Here is a 17,455-nt window from a genome sequence, read left to right as displayed (position 1 = left end):
TCCAACCAAAAAATGGGCTAAAGAACTAAACAGACATTTCTCCAAAGAAGACAAACAGATGGCTCACAAACAACATGAAAAGATGTTCAACATGACTCATTATCAGAAATATGCAAATCACAACCACAATGAGGTACCATTTCACGTCAGTCAGAATGGCTGCTATCCAAAAGTCTACAAGCAAGAAATGCTCGAAAAGGTGTGGAGAAAAGGGACCCCTCTTACACTGTTGGTGGGAATGCAAACTAGTCCAGCCACTATGGAGAACAGTGTGGAGATTCCTTAAAAAACTGGAAATAGAAATGCCATATGACCCAGCAATCCCATGCTGGGCATACACACTGAGAAGACCAGAATTGAAAGAGACACATGTACCCCAATGCTCATCATAGCACTGTTTATAATAGCCAGGACATGGAAGCAACCTAGATGCCCATCAGCAGATGAATAGGTAAGAAAGCTGTGGTACATATACCCAATGGAGTATAGTCAGCCATTAAAAAGAATACATTTGAATCAGTTCTACTGAGGTGGATGAAACTGGGGCCTATTATTCAGAGTGAAGTAAGCCAGAAAGAAAAACACGGTAACAGTATACTAACGCATATATATGGAGTTTAGAAAGATGGTAATGATAACCCAGTATGCGAGACAGCAAGAGAGACATAAATGTATAGAACAGTCTTTTGGACTCTGTGGGAGAGGGAGAGGGTGGGATGATTTGGGAGAATGGCATTGAAACATGTATAATATCACATGAGAAACAAACTGCCAGTCCAGGTTTGATGCATGATCCAGGATGCTTGGGGCTAGTGCACTGGGATGACCCAGAGGGATGGTACAGGGAGGGAGGTGGGAGGGGGTTTCAAGATAGGGAATACGTGTATACTTGTGGCAGATTCATGTTGATGTATTGCAAAACCAATAGAATATTGTAAAGTAATTAGCCTCCAATTAAAATAAATAAATTTATATTAAAAACAAAACAAAATGAAAAAAATAAACAAATGTAACCTAATTGAAATTAAAAGCTTCTGCACAACAAAGGAAACTATAAGCAAGGTGAAAAGATATCCTTCTGAATGGGAGAAAATAATAGCAAATTAAGCAACTGACAAGCAACTAATCTCAAAATTATACAAGCAACTTATGCAGCTCAATTCCAGAAAAATAAACGACCCAATCAAAAAAATGGGCCAAAGAACTAAATAGACATTTCTCCAAAGAAGACATACGGATGGCTAACAAACACATGAAAAGATGCTCAACGTCACTCATTGTCAGAGAAATGCAAATCAAAACCACAATGAGGTATCATTTCACACCAGTCAGAATGGCTGCGATCCAAAAGTCTACAGGCAATAAATGCTGGAGAGGGTGTGGAGAAAAGGGAACCCTCTTACACTGTTGGTGGGAATGCAAACTAGTACAGCCACTATGGAGAACAGTGTGGAGATTCCTTAAAAAATTGCAAACAGAACTGCCTTATGACCCAGCAATCCCAGTGCTGGGCATACACACCAAGGAAACCAAAATTGAAAGAGACACATGTACCCCAATATTCATCGCAGCAATGTTTATAATAGCCAGGACATGGAAACAACCTAGATGTCCATCAGTAGACCAATGGATAAGAAAGCTGTGGTACATACACACTCAGCCATTAAAAAGAATACATTTGAATCAGTTCTAATGAGGTGGATGAAACTGGAGCCTATTATCCAGAGTGAAGTAAGCCAGAAAGAAAAACACCAATACAGTATACTAACACATATATATGGAATTTAGAAAGATGGTAATGATAAGCCTGTATGCAAGACAGCAAAAGAGACACAGATGTATAGAATGGTCTTTTGGACTCTGTGGGAGAGGGAGAGGGTAGGATGATTTGGGAGAATGGCATTGAAACATGTATACTATCATGTAAGAAATGAATCGCCAGTCTATGTTTGATACAGGATACAGCATGCTTGGGGCTGGTGCATGGGGATGAACCAGAGAGATGATATGGGGTGGGAGGTGGGGGGGTGAGTTCAGGATTGGGAACTCATGTACACCTGTGGCGGATTCATGTCAATATATGGCAAAACCAATACAGTATTGTAAAGCAAAATAAAGTAAAAATAAAAAATAAAAAAAAAGAATGGGAGAAAATAATAGCAAATGAAGCAACTGACAAGGAATTACTCTCAAAAATATACAAGCAACTCCTGCAGTTCAATTCCAGAAAAATAAACGACCCAATCAAAAAATGGGCCAAAGAACTAAATAGACATTTCTCCAAAGATATTCAGATAGCTAATAAACACATGAAAAGATGCTCAACATCACTCATTATCAGAGACATGCAAATCAAAACCACAATGAGGTACTATTTCACACCAGTCAGAATGGCTGCAATCCAAAAGCCTGTGAGCAATAAATGCTGGAGAGGGTGTGGAGAAAAGGGAACCCTCTTACACTGTTGGTGGGAATGGAATCCAGCTCAGCCACTATGGAGAACACTGGGGAGATGCCATAACAAACTGGAACAGAACTGCCATACAATACAGCAATCCCACTGCTGGGCATACACACCGAGGAAACCAGAATTGAGAGAGACATGAGTACCCCAACTTTCATCACAGCACTGCTGATAATAGCCAGGATACGGAAGCAACCTAGATGCCCATCAGCAGATGAATGGATAAGAAAGCTGTGGTACATATACACAATGGAGTATTACTCAGCCATTAAAAAAATACATTTGAATCAGTTCTAATGAGGTGGATGAACCGGAGCTTATGATACAGAGTGAAGCAAGCCAGAAAGGAAAACCCCAATACAGTATACTAACGCATATATATGTAATTTAGAAAGATGGTAACGATAACCCTGTATGCGACACAGCAAAAGAGAAACAGATGTATAGAACAGTCGTTTGGACGCTGTGGGAGAGGGACAGGGTGGGATGATTTGGGGGAATGGCATTGAAACATATATAATATCACATGTGAAACGAACCGCCAGTACAGGTTTGATGCATGATACAGGATGTTTGGGGCTGGTGCACTGGGATGACCCAGAGGGATGGTACAGGGAGGGAGCTGGGAATGGGGTTCAGGATGCAGAACACGTGCATGCCTGAGGCTAATTCCTGTTGATGCATGGCAAAACCAATACAATACTGTAAAGTAATTAACCTCCAATTAAAATAAATAAATTTACAAAAAACAAAACAAACTAAAAATTAACAAATGCAACCTAATCAAAATCAAAAGCATCTGCACAACAAAGGAAACTATAAGCAAGGTGAAAAGACAGCCTTCAGAATGGAAGAAAATAATAGCAAATGAAGCAACTGACAAAGAATTAAACTCAAACATATAAAAAAATCAATGAACATATAAACATATAAAATAAATGACCCAATCACAAAATGGGACAAAGAACTAAACAGACATTTCTCCAAAGAAGACATACGGATGGATAACAAACACATGAAAAGATGCTCAACATCACTCATTATCAGAGAAATGCAAATCAGAACCACAAGGAGGTACCATTTCACGCCAGTCAGAATGGCTGCAATCCAAAAGTCTACAAGTAATAAATGCTAGAGAGGGTGTGGAGAAAAGGGAACTGTCTTACACTGTTGGTGGGAATGCAAACTAGTACAGCCACTATGGACAACAGTGTGGAGATGCCTTAAAAAACTGGAAATTGAACTGCCATATGACCCAGCAATCCCAATGCTGGGCATACACACCAAGGAAACCAGCATTGAAAGAGACGCATGTACGCCAGTGTTCTTCACAGCACTGTTTATAATAGCCAGGACATGGAAGCAACCTAGATGCCCATCAGCAAATGAATGGATAAGGAAGCTGTGCTACATATACACAATGGAGTATTACTCAGCCATTAAAAAGAATATATTTGAATCAGTCCTAATGAGGTGGATGAAGGTGGAGCCTATTATACAGAGTGAAGTAAGCCAGAAAGAAAAACACCAATACAGTATACTCATGCATATATATGGAATTTACAAAGATGGTAATGATAACCCTGTATGCAAGAAAGCAAAAGAGACACCAATGTATAAAACAGTCTTTCGACTCTGTGGGAGAGGGAGAGGGTAGGATGATTTGGGAGAATGGCATTGAAACATGTATAATATCACATGTGATACAAACCACCAGTCCAGATTTGATGCATGGTACAGGAAACTTGGGGCTGGTGCACTGGGATGACCCAGAGGGACGGTACGGGGAGGGAGCTTGGAGGGGGGTTCAGTATGGGGAACACGTGCATGCCCGTGTCGGATTCATGTTGATGTATGGCAAAACCAATAAGATACTGTAAAGTAATTAACCTCCAATTAAAATAGATAAACTTATTAAAAAAAACAAAGTAACCTAATTAAACTTAAAAGCTTCTGCACAACAAAGGAAACTATAAGCAAGGTGAAAAGACAGCCTTCAGAATGGGAGAAAATAATAGCAAATGAAGCAACTGACAAACAACTAATCTCAAACATATACAATCAACTCCTGTAGCTCAACTCCAGAAAAATAAACGACCCAATCAAAAAATGGGCCAAAGACCTAAACAGACATTTCTCCAAAGAAGGCATATAGGTGGCTATCAAAAACATGAAAAGATGCTCAACATCACTCATTATCAGAGAAATGCAAATCAGAACCACAAGGAGGTACCATTTCACGCCAGTCAGAATCCAAGAAAAGGGAACCCTCTTACAATGTTGGTGGGTATGCAAACTAGTACAGCCACTATGGACAACAGTGTGGAGATTCCTTAAAAAACTGGAAATAGAACTGTCATATGATCCAGCAATCCCACTGCTGGGCATACACACCAAGGAAACCAGAACTGAAAGAGACACGTGTATGTCAATGTTCATCGCAACACTGTTCATCATAGCCAGGACATGGAAGCAACCTAGATGCCCATCAGCAGATGAATGGATAAGAAAGCTGTGGTACATATACCCAATGGAGTATTACTCAGCCATTAAAAAGAATACATTTGAATCAGTTCTACTGAGGTGGATGAAACTGGAGCCTATTATACAGACTGAAGTAAGCCAGAAAGAAAAACACCAATACAGTATACTAATGCATATATATGGAATTTAGAAAGATGGTCACAATAATCCTGTATGAGAGACAGCAAAAGAGACACCGATGTATAAAACAGTCTTTTGGACTCTGTGGGAGAGGGAGAGGGTTGGATGATTTGGGAGAATGGCATTTAAACATGTATAATATCACATGTGAAATGAACCACCAGTCCAGGTTCCAGGTTCTATGCATGATCCAGGATGGTTGGGGCTGGTGCACTGGGATGACCCAGAGGGAAGGTATGGGGAGGGAGGTGGGAGGATGGTCAAGATGGGGAACATGTGTGTACCGTGGTGGATTCATGTTAATATATGGCAAAAACAATATAATACTGTAAAGTAATTAACTTCCAATTTAAATAAATTTATTTACAAAAAACAAAACAAAATAAAAATAAATGTAACCTAATTGAAATTAAAAGCTTCTGCACAACAAAGGAAACTATAAGCAAGGTGAAAAGACAGCCTTCAGAATGGGAGAAAATAATAACAAATGAAGCAACTGACAAACAACTAATCTCAAATATATTTAATCAACTCCTGTAGCTCAACTCCAGAAAAATAAACGACCCAATCAAAAAATGGGCCAAAGAACTAAACAGATATTTCTCTAAAGAAGGCATACAGGTGGCTATCAAACACATAAAAAGATGCTCAACATCACTCATTATCAGAGAAATGCAAATCAGAACCACAAGGAGTTACCATTTCACACCAGTCAGAACAGCTGCGATCCAAGAAAAGGGAACCCTCTTACAATGTTGGTGGGAATGCAAACTAGTACAACTACTATGGGCAACAGTGTGGAGATTCCTTAAAAAACTGGAAATAGAACTGTCATATGACCAAGCAATCCCACTTCTGGGCATACAGACCAAGGAAACCAGCATTGAAAGAGATGCGTGTACCCCAATGTTCATCACAACACTGTTTATAATAGCCAGGACATGGAAGCAGCCTAGATGTCCATCATCAGGTGAATGGATAAGAAAGCTGTGGTACATATACCCAATGGAGTATTACTCAGCCATTAAAAATAATACATTTGAATCAGTTCTACTGAGGTGGATGAAACTGGAGCCTATTATACAGACTGAAGTAAGCCAGAAAGAAAAACACCAATACAGTATACTAATGCATATACTGTAAAGTCATTAGCTTCCAATTAAATAAATTTATATAAAAAATATTAAAAAATAAAACACCTCCAGCAAACAAAATTCCAAAACCTTAAAAAAAAAAAAAAGAAAAGGAAAGCAGCAGTTCTCAAAGTGTGTTGGGGACTCATGGGGAATGAAGATGTGTCCCGAGCCCCTTTTAATAGGTCTGAAGGGTCAAAATTATGTTCATGATAATACTAAACTGTTATTTGCCTTTTTGGTCTTCATTCTGTCACAAATGTACAGTTTCATTTTCTAGACACTGAATAACTTGATATCGCAACAGATTGCTTGAGGAAGCAAATATGAGAATGCCATGTCTTCTATTAATCCAGACTCCCCAAAAATGTAATATTGTAGAGCAATGCTAATTTTCTCACTTAGTTTATTTGGTTGGGAAAAATGAATTACCTTTATTAAAAATATTTATGTTAACATGTAATTAATTTACTATTCTTGTTCAAAATAAATTAATTAACAAATAGTTAATTTTTGACAGATTTCATTTCTAGGATGGCAAATATCAGTAGATGTATAAATCACATAAGTACAAGTACTTTGGGAGTCACCATAAATTTTAAGAATGAAAGGGGTCCTGAGGTCAAAAAGTTTGAGAACTGCTGCAATAATCCATTCCAAGTTACAGGCTGGCCTCATCACATACCATGTACACTGACTTTGTGCTCCAGTCATACTAAGACTTTTTATTCTCCACAATATGTCATGCTGGCTCCTCCCTCCTGTCAGAGGCCATGTGTTAATCTGCAACTGTTTACCTGCCTGACACCACACAAAAAAAGGACTGAGACAGAACAAGGATGAGGCAGTGGAGGGTGGGCATGCAAACACTAAGAGCCCAGAAGAAAACTCATGGGTGGTGGCTGTTCTTCCTTCAATGTTATGTTCAAATATCTTTCCTGGAAGCCCATCTAAACTCTTATGTCTACCTCAAAACAGTCTCTCCTATAATTCTTCTTTCACTGCGCCCTCTGTTAATTCAATTAACATACGTTTTGCTCTTTTAATTATTTGTTTATAATGGAATTTGTTTCTACAATATATATTTTTTCTCTCTCTTTGGTTCCAAATGGCATCCTAAAGTTTCGGGCCTCCTAGAAATTTGAATCTAGGAAGTATGTTTTAATGTAAGTTTTTCCAACATCTTGTGAAATCTTCACAGAAAAATCTCCACTAATCTTGATATGGAATTCACTTCATGAAACTGGTTTACAAATCTGTATCCTTAAAGGGGGTCTTATATTCACAAGGGTAGAAAACCAAACAAGTCTATTATGTGACAGAGGTCATTTTATTTTTCCAGAGTTCATTTTAGAAATGACTGTCTCCTGAGACCCCACACTTTCACTTTCCACTTCAGAATCAGGCTGGTATACTGCTGGTCTGTAAGAGCAGTGACAGCAATCTCCTGGGGTATTCAAATGGCTCTGGAAGGTTTCTTCTAAAAAAAATATGTCTTAGAGTAGGAAATTTCTTTTAGATTAAGGAAGTATCTTCTGGAAAAATTAAGCTTATCTTTCAATCAAATTGCTTTTAATAGCTTGCGTATAGATTATAGGACTCTGAGTCATCCTGATCTTCCAAACTTTATATGTACTTACAGGCCTTAAGGTTGTGAAGCAGAAGGGAACTCTGGATCCTCTATGGTTGAACATAATTCCTGATCACATCACAAGCTGACTCCACTGGGACCTCCAATCTGCTGACCTTATCAAATTTGCCCTCTTCATCTTCTCCTTTTTGTCCTCAATTCTCTTTTTTATACTTAAATTTCAAGTTTCATTATTATAATAATTTCATTCTGTAGAATCTAAGCTCCTTTGCCCCCCAATTCTCCATTAACCTCAACTAGCAAAAAATTCAGTATTTTTTTAGTTGAATCCAGGAATTTGCCTACTCTACTTTTGTCCTCAAGCATCTAAAATAGATAAAAACAAACAATTATGTTGTCTAATTTACTTTTAGGGTATGAAACCACAAGTGGACCCTCTCTGCTTCCAGACAACACTTCTCCATACCTCTGTGGGACTCATTCTCCCATTTTCTGAGTTGACTCCTTCACAGCTTTTTCTGTCTCAATGACCCAGCACAGTTTTAGTCTTTCTCATTCATAGCTGATATTCTTCCTTCTTTATTCTCTGGGAGAATGGAAGTAATTACAAGAGAGTATGCATATTCTTCCACCACCAGATCTAACAACCTACTTACCTCTGCACTAAATATTTTGTCTCTTTTCCTGTTACAATTCTTCTATCTGTGTATTGAAACCTATTCCTTCTTCCTTATTCAAGACTTTCCTCCCGAAATTTCTCCTACCTTCCTTGCATTAACAGTTTTCACCCTACCTACTAAACCATTATCACTAGCGTATAACATCCTTGGTAAGGTGTGGTAACAGAAAAGTAACAAGTCACTTGTTATTTATTTTCCTGTTTCCAAATTCAGTGGTCTGTTCTCAGGCCTTAACCTCTTAGGAATATCTGGCACAGTTGATTAATCCTTCCTTTGTAAAATAGTTTCTACACTTTCTTCATGTTCTCATTGTTTTTCTCCTAAATAACTGACCACTTCTTTTGCTCCATGTGGTTGGATTCTCCTTTTCTTCTTAAAATAAATAGATAAGTGTTCCAGCACCCAATCCTCAGATCCTTGTTCTTCTCACTGTATACTCATTCCCTTTATTTCCAGCAGTTAATGATTTCCAAAGGTATATTATAATCTCTCCTATAAATTCGAGACATCTATATCCAATGGTCAACTCAATGTTTCCCAATGTTTAGTGTGTAATTTTATACTTGATATATTAATAAATAAAACAGAATTCTTGACTACTCCATCCCCATTCCTAGCCCTCATTTTAGTGAATTTCATGCCACTCACTTACTGTTCCTAGATAACACTTAAAAGCTATCACTGATTCCAATTTACTCTCCAAGGACGAGGTAGCTTACATTTGCCCATTCAGATTTATTCTCTTCCTCTCTTTTTTAAGATTGTTTCTTTTTAATTTATGTGTTTTCATTTTAGTAAGAATACAACATAAGCATACCCTCTTGACCAGTCCTCAAGTGTAAAATACAGTATTGTTAACTATGGATCCAATAGTTAGAACTTGAACTCTAGAACTTTCCACATGAATCTAAGGTTTGGTCTTTCACTTATGAAAAAGAGACTGTTTGAATTTTGATAGGATCTGCATTGAAACTAGATCATTTTGAGTAATATGGATATTTTAACAATACTAAGTCTTCTAATACATGAACATGGGATATCTTGCCATTTGTGTCTTAATCAAATTCTTTCATTAATGTTCTATAGCTTTCATTATACCTCCTTGGTTAAGTTTATTCTTGCGAATTTTATTCTGTTTAATGCTATTGTATATGGGATTATTTACTTATTTTCCTTTCTGAATATTTCATTGTTATTTACCCTGATACCAAATCCAAACATACAAGAAAACTGTAAGCCAATATTCCCAGTGAACACAGATGTGAAAGCCTTCAACAAAAAGATAGCAAACTGAATTAAACAGCACATTAAAAGAACTGTATACCATAAACATCTGGGACTTATCTTTGGGATGCAAAGATGGTTCAACATAAGCAAATCAATCAGTGTCATATGCTATATCAACAGAATGAAGGATAAAAAGTACATGATCACAATAGATGCAAAAATTTTTTGGACAAAATCCAATATCTTTTCATGATAAAAATTCTTAATATAAGTTACAGAAGGAATCTGCCTCAGTGTTATTAAGATGATATATGTGAAAATACCATAGCCAATATCAATTACACTCCACAGTGAAAAACTGAAAGCTTTTTCTCCAAGATCAGGAAAAAGGCAAGGATGACCAGTCTTGACACTTCTACTCAACATAGTACTGGAACTCTTAGACAAGGAAATTAGGCAAGAAAAAACAAAAGGCATCCAAGTTGGAAAGGAAGAAATAAAATTATCTGTTTGCAGATAACATGATCTTATATATGAAAATTTCTAAAGACTCCACACACACACACACACAAACACACACACACACACACACACACTCACAAGTTGTTAGATATAATTCAGTAAAGTTAGGGGATACAAAATCCTACATCTCCTACCTTTGCCAAAAAAAACCATATATGTATAATAATAATCACTTATTGAGCTGCTTCAAACTGCTTAAGTGACATGTGCTTCTTGACAGTAGCTTGACTATGCCACACTCAATTCATTAGTAAATGCTATAATTTCTACTTTTATAACTGATTCCAAAGTTTACCAGTTTTCACAACATGCCCTATCGTCATCTAGATTAAGCTGCCTCAACTTCTCACCTGGATTAAAGCAATAGTTTAGTACTTCTGCTCTCTCCTGCTATGCCATTCTATTCTCCATATATAAGCCATAATCATCTCTTTCAAAAGCCAGTCAGATAATGCAACTGACCTATTCACAAGATTTTAAAATTCCTAAACTTTCCAGTACACATAGAATGAAATAAAAATTTATTATGGACAACGAGTCTTTGTCTCTTTCAGTCCCATTGCCTGACACTCTCCCTAGTGCTTATTTGCACTGTAAGTCATACTGGCCTTCTTGAAGTTTCAAGAACACTCCTATTGTCTTAAAATTTTAGAGCATTTGCACTCAGTGTCAATGTATAAGGAATGTTCTTACCCTAGATATCTGCATGCTCCATTTATCTTTTCATTCAGCCTCTACTTATATGTCACCTCATAAAGGAGACCTTTCCTGAATGCACTATTTAAAATAACCTCCAGTCTATATCTACTTACATACCTTAGTTATCTCCATATCTTTATTTTTTTCAACACAATTCATCACTGCCTCATATGTTCTATCTATATATTGGCTTGTCTATTGTCTCTTTTTTCTACTGTATTATAAACTTAATGGGGTTTCCCTCATGACTCAGACAGTAAAGAATCTGCCTGCAATGAAGGAGACCCAGGTTCAATCATGGCTACAGTCCATGAGGTGGCAAAGAGTTGGACAGGACTGAGTGACTAACATTCACACACATATAAACTCCATGAGTGAAAGAATTATCACTTTTATTCTCAACTGAATTGTCAGGACCTAGAACCATACATGGTGTATAGAAACGCTAAATAAATTTCTGGTGAATAAAGGGATGAATGGGAATGGAAATACACCAAATGGATCAATTAAATTAAAAACAAACAAATGAAAATTAAATTGATAAGCCAATTCATAGCCAAAGTTTGATCTCTTTAAAAAGAACTACTATGCAATGTGTATAATACACAGAAAAGGGTACATAAATGTATATGCCAGGCAGTAAATAATAAAAAGAATAACAAAGTCGCTCAGTCAGTCTGACCCTTTGTGACCCCATGCACTGTAGCCCACCTGGCTCCTCTGCCCATGGAATCCTCCAGGCAAGAATACTGGAGTTGGTAGCCATTCCCTTCTCCAGCAGATCTTTCTGACCCAGGGATTGAACCCAGGTCTCTTGCATTGCAGGCAGCTTCTTTCCCATCTGAGCAACCAGGGAAGCCCACCTATATCCACAGTAAGCTATAAATATTACCAAGAATTATTAGAGCTTCCTCTCTACCAGATTTTAACTTCCTCCTTTCCTCCATAGGTAATATTTATTCTGAATTTTGAATCAATTATTTACTTGCCTTTTAAAGTACTTTTATTATATATGAAAACTATAAACATCAGTATAAAAATGAAATTATTAACTATTCTGTCATTTGTATTTTCACTCATCACTGTGTTAAGATTAATCCAGGTTGATATATTTAGTTTTAACTCATTAATCCTCACTTTTTTGCATAACTCCATTATAGAAATATATGGTAGTCTACTTATCCATGTTACTTTTGACAGGCTCTCACGTAGTTTTCAAGCTGCTGTGCTATTCTTTACAAATTGCTATGAATATTCTTTTATGTGTCTTTCCATTACTATTAGCTTTGGGACCATTCTTTCTCTTTAGAAAACTTTATACATCTATGTTTAATCAATTTTGCATTGACCCTGCAATCACTCGGGGAAATCTTGTTTTCTTCATTCTGGCATTCTTAGTCAGCAGTTTGCTATAGCCCTTTGAAAATTTACTGACATCACCTTAGATAATTCGTTTGGAGAAGCTCTGGAGTTAACACCGCAATACCAATTAACTGCCTCTGAAAGCACTTTTTTTCCCTAAACCTTCCCCGCCTGCAGCACCACCTCCTACCCCTCACCCCATGACAGGCAAAAAGCCTCTGACATATTTGGGGAGACGTTTAAAATATTTTCATAGTTCTATTACATCACAGATTGTTTTTTTCATAATATTGTGTTGGCATTTCCTAAATACCTTAAATTGAATTAACTCCAAATAAATATATAGAATCTATGCCGGAAAGAGAAAAATGGTGTATTTCTTTTTGAAATTGGCAAAGCAGTTACTCATTTCAATGTCAACTTTAACTTGACCAGTTAATTTCAGCTTTGATTACATTGAGGGACTAAATTACTCTTCTAAGAATATCTGCCAGATATAACAAATAAAATTATTGTACATGACATGGTTAAATTTGCATTTCAGATAAATAATGATTTTTTCTAGTAAAAGTATGTGTAATGCAATACTTGGGATCTATTCATACTAAAAAAATATTCATTTTTTAATCTAAAATGCAATTCACTAGACAGCGTGTAAGAACCTGCCTGCCAGTGCAAGAGACAAGAGGCACGTTTCGATCCCTGGGTAGAAAGATCCCGGGGTCGGAATATCCCTTGGAGAAGGAAATGGCAAACCCCTCAAGTATGCTTGCCTGGAGAATCCCATGGAGAGAGTCTGACACGACTGAAGCGACTTAGTACACACATGCCATTTCCACCAATTAGGACTCTCAAGGTTTCCCTCAAGGTCTTTGATTTACTGAAATATTTCTTTCATGTCCAAAACTCACTAACTCGGGACCTTAGCAATCTTTCCTTGCAGTTGCGTATTTCTTCATTTCATACTGTACATGAAGAAATTGGTTCAGAGGGTAAAGCATCTGCCTGCAGTGTGGGAGACCCGGGTTCAATCCCTGGGTTGGGAAGATCCCCTGGAGAAGAAAATGGCACCCCACTCCAGGACTCTTGCTGGAAAATTCCATGGACTGAGGAGCCTGGTGGGCTACAGACCATGGCGTCGCAAAGAATCGGACACGACTGAGGGACTTCACTTTCACTTTCCATACTGTACATTATCTTTAAGAAGAGCACTGAGAGTCTTACCACAGCCGTTTTGCCTGAGGAATACCTTTGCTGATGACTTTCTAATAAAAATGTTCTTCAAAACACCATCTGTATCAAACTTGAGTACAACGGTATGCGCAGCAACGAACAATACAAGATGTCTTCTGGGGGCGTGGCTTAGGTTCTGGAAAAATCTAAGCAGTCTCGAAATGCCACAAGACGCTAAATGAGATGAAGTCTTTTGAACCTTTCGGGCTCCCGTACTGGTAATGCCTTAGGCAGCGCTTGCCCCACCCCTTTGCATTTAGCTGTTGCATTTTGGTGCTGCTAGTTGTAGCTTTTTCACTGCCGGCCTACTGTCTTCTGCAGGGTTCAAAGACTTTTTTTTTTTTTTCCAGACAGACTACAGAGCATGCATCCTTAAGAGATGTCTGACTACAACAGCATCAAAGACAGCCAATCGGAGATAAACTCCGAGGAGCATTCCGGAGCGGAGGCAGGTGGCGCCAGTGCAGAAGTGACCAGAAATGGTGGCGGTGCCGGCGATGGTGGCAGCCCTGGCCAGCCCGGCAGAGCAAATCAAGGTGCCGACACAGCAAGTACCAATAAAAACATTGATTTGGAAAGCACGGGAGATGCTGTACATTTCTTAACGAGTGATAGAAACCAGTTCCAGTACCAGTTAGGAGAGCCAGGAGAGGAGGGAGAAGTGGAGAAAGCATTGGCACAAGAAAAGTGGCCTCAGGTACAGTGCCATGAGGCTAACCAAGCCCAAGCCCAGTATTTATATGCCGAGGATCGCGCCCTGGAGGAATGGGCAGCTTCCGAGATATCCGCCCTCCCCAACCCACGCTGGAAAGTCCTGAATGCTCTTTGAGAGTGGCAGCTGGGTTCAAGTGCCCGCTTTGTGTATGAGGCCTGTGGGGCAAGAGTGTTTGTGCAGCGTCTCCACCTGCAGTATTGGCTTGCAGGCCACAATGTTTGTGTCAACACTATGCCCTTTAACCAGCGTGGCACTGGTTGGCCACTAGCAGTGATGACCTGAAAGTGATATTGTGGGACTGGGTGCATCGGCAGCCAGTACTAGAGTTTGAGAGTGGTCACAGAAGTAATGGTTTTCAGGCCAAGTTCCTTCCCCACTGTGGTGATACCACCCTGGCCATGTGTGGCTGCGATGGGCAGAGCCGCACAGTCAAGCTGTCTGCTCTCCCGCACCGCGAGAAAACTAAATGTGTGGCCCAGCACAGAGGAGCCTCCCACAAGTTGGGTCTGGATCCTGACTCCCCTTTTAAGTTCCTCACTTCAGGTGAAGATGCAATTATCTTTGCCATTGATCTCAGACAAGGCCGGCCAGCTTCAAACGTGGTGGTCACCAGAAAAAAAGGAGAAGAGAGTGGGGCTGTATTCAATCTATGTGAATCCTGCCAATAATTACCATTTTGCAGTGCGGGACGAGATCAATTTGTAAGAATTTATGACCAGAGGTAGATTAATGAGAGTGATAATAATGGAGTACTCAAGAAATTCTGTCGTCATCACCTGCTCAACTGTGATGCTAAAGCTCACATCACCTGCCTTGTGTACAGTCACAATGAGCTCCTGGGCAGTTACAATGATAAGGATATTTACGTCTTCAATTCCTCTCATGGTGATGGAGCCCAATATGTGAAAAGACACAAGGGGCACAGAAATAATGCCACAGTCAAAGGTGTCAATTTCTATGGTCCCAGAAGTGAGTTTGTCATGAGTGGCAGTGATTGTGGACACATCTTCTGGGAGAAGTCATCCTGCCAGATTGTTCAGTACATGGAAGGGGATAAAGGAGGGACTATTAACTGTCTTCAACCCCATCCTTACCTACCTGCGATGGCGACCAGCAGCCTAGACCACAATGCTAAGATCTGGGTACCCACAGCTAAAGTTATCACTTGCCTTGCTGGCTTAAACAATGTGGTTAAGAGGAACAAGCAGGGACAAAATAAAGACAGACAGCACCATACTAATCTGTTTGAAAGCCACATGCTTTGGTTCCTCACGCATCACCTGACACAGAGAGGACATTGCCCACACTGGGGAGCTACTGGAATCGAGATGGTGGAAACCAACTCAGATGAGTCTTCCAGTACCTCAGATGTGTCAGAGGAGGAAGAGAACCAAGAATGTGTGCAGGGCCTGCCATCCTGAAAGCCTTGCACTCAAGCTCCAGCTGGGCTTCACCTCAGAAGGCTGGACTTTCAGATTTAGTTGACTAGATTAGCTTGTTGTCTTTGATCTGCTTTCCACAGTAGAAATTGCCTCTTCCATCTCCCTCCTGTGCCTCTCCCCTTTCCTTCTTCACATTCCTCCTCCTTCACTTGGTTTCTTTACTCCTCCTTCTTTACCCCTTATATCTATAGGAATAAATAAGGAGTTTAGCTATGCCTCTTTTCCTTTGTTCTCTTATGATTGACTTCTAAATTTCATAATTCTAGTGAAAAAATTAATAGCCTTATTGAATCTACCTTCTCATTTCTGATACTCTGAAAATGGCCATTTTTTCACTTTTAGAAGTTTAAAGATTAGTTTCTTCAGATGAGCTGAAAATTTCAGAAATATGTTTATTCTTTAAAATAAAACAAACCATGGTCTTGTTCCTTGAATATGTACACTTGATCATACACACATGCTTACACACACACATACACAGACTCTCATTCTCTATCACAGAAAAGGAAAAGGGGAGAGGTGGGTAGATAAATTCCTAACAAGATAATTCATCATTCTAGGAAAAATAACTTGCTATGTCCACATTTTCTGAACTCATATGTTAATAGTGATTAATTTGAGCACATAGAGGGTGGAAAGAATTAAACTTAATCACATAGCATTGTATACTCTGCACTTTATTTTCATGGCTTGAGAATTCCCACAGGATTACCTTCTAGAAAGTCGTCTTGGGACTACCATCTCCTATACCAGCCAGGAATATAAGAATTTCTAATATGTGAAAATATATATCTAACTTTAATAATAATTTAATGTTACACTAATGAGTTTTTTATACTTATCGATAACTTTGATAATATTGGAATAAATATCCCATTAGACACACATGCATTGCTTCACACCTTCTTCAACTGTTTATAAAAGGTTAAGTTGCAATTTAAAATATCTTGTTTTAAACCTTATTTAATGTCAGTTTGGGGTACTGGATTTCCAGTTACTGTTAAATAGTAATATTTAGTTTTGTTTTATGTCTGTTTTTTTGTGTAAGTGAATGCAGAGGCTTGCCTTTCCCCCAACACCCCGGTGAAGTATAACACACCCTTCTTTGCAAATATTTGCTGGGGATGAAGGGTATAATAAGACATTCTGTGGCCTGACCATGATTTTACTTTGATAATGCTCCTTAAAATGGATATTGTTGATGGCCCCTTGGGAGCAAGTTGAGAAATCTACATAATGAGATTAGACTTTGGAATGGAAAATAACTTGACCCAAGTTCCTACTCACTGAAATTCAAAGTTAGGAACAACTGCCTGGGGATCTGTGAGCAAGTGGCAGTCCCTACCAAGGTCTGCTGTCAGGAAAGGACCTTAAAAGTCCCCAAAGAACCCAGTGACTCTGAACCAAGCACTGTGGTTTAAAACAAGACACAAAACAGTTATTAACAAGAATCCCAAGTTTGGGGCAGCCCTGCACAGTTGGGTGGGATGTATACTAACAACAAAATCAACACAACATTGGAAAGAACACGTGGAACTTCTGGTGACACTCAAGTGGTGGTAAGAACAACAGCAAGAGCAGATTAATTAATTCTTTTTTCACCTGCTGTTTAGAAGCAGGTTTACCTCTGTGCAGGATTTGTACTATGAGCTAAAACTTTGTTCAGAGTCCTCTGCATGGTTCTGAGATTGCTTGTGCTGTAAGAGGCATTTGGAGTAAGATT

At 38.7% G+C, this 17,455-nt stretch overlaps 1 pseudogene; it reads left to right on the top strand.

Annotated features, from left to right (window-relative positions):
• Window positions 1–13,954: 13,954 nt before the first annotated feature.
• On the top strand, window positions 13,955–15,711 carry LOC102177607 (annotated as a pseudogene).
• The last annotated feature ends 1,744 nt before the right edge of the window (window positions 15,712–17,455 follow it).

Source organism: Capra hircus, assembly GCF_001704415.2.
Source record: "Capra hircus breed San Clemente chromosome X unlocalized genomic scaffold, ASM170441v1, whole genome shotgun sequence".
Lineage (NCBI taxonomy): Eukaryota > Metazoa > Chordata > Mammalia > Artiodactyla > Bovidae > Capra > Capra hircus.
Note: the sequence above shows the minus strand (reverse complement) of the source record. Positions and strands in the feature narration are given on the sequence as shown.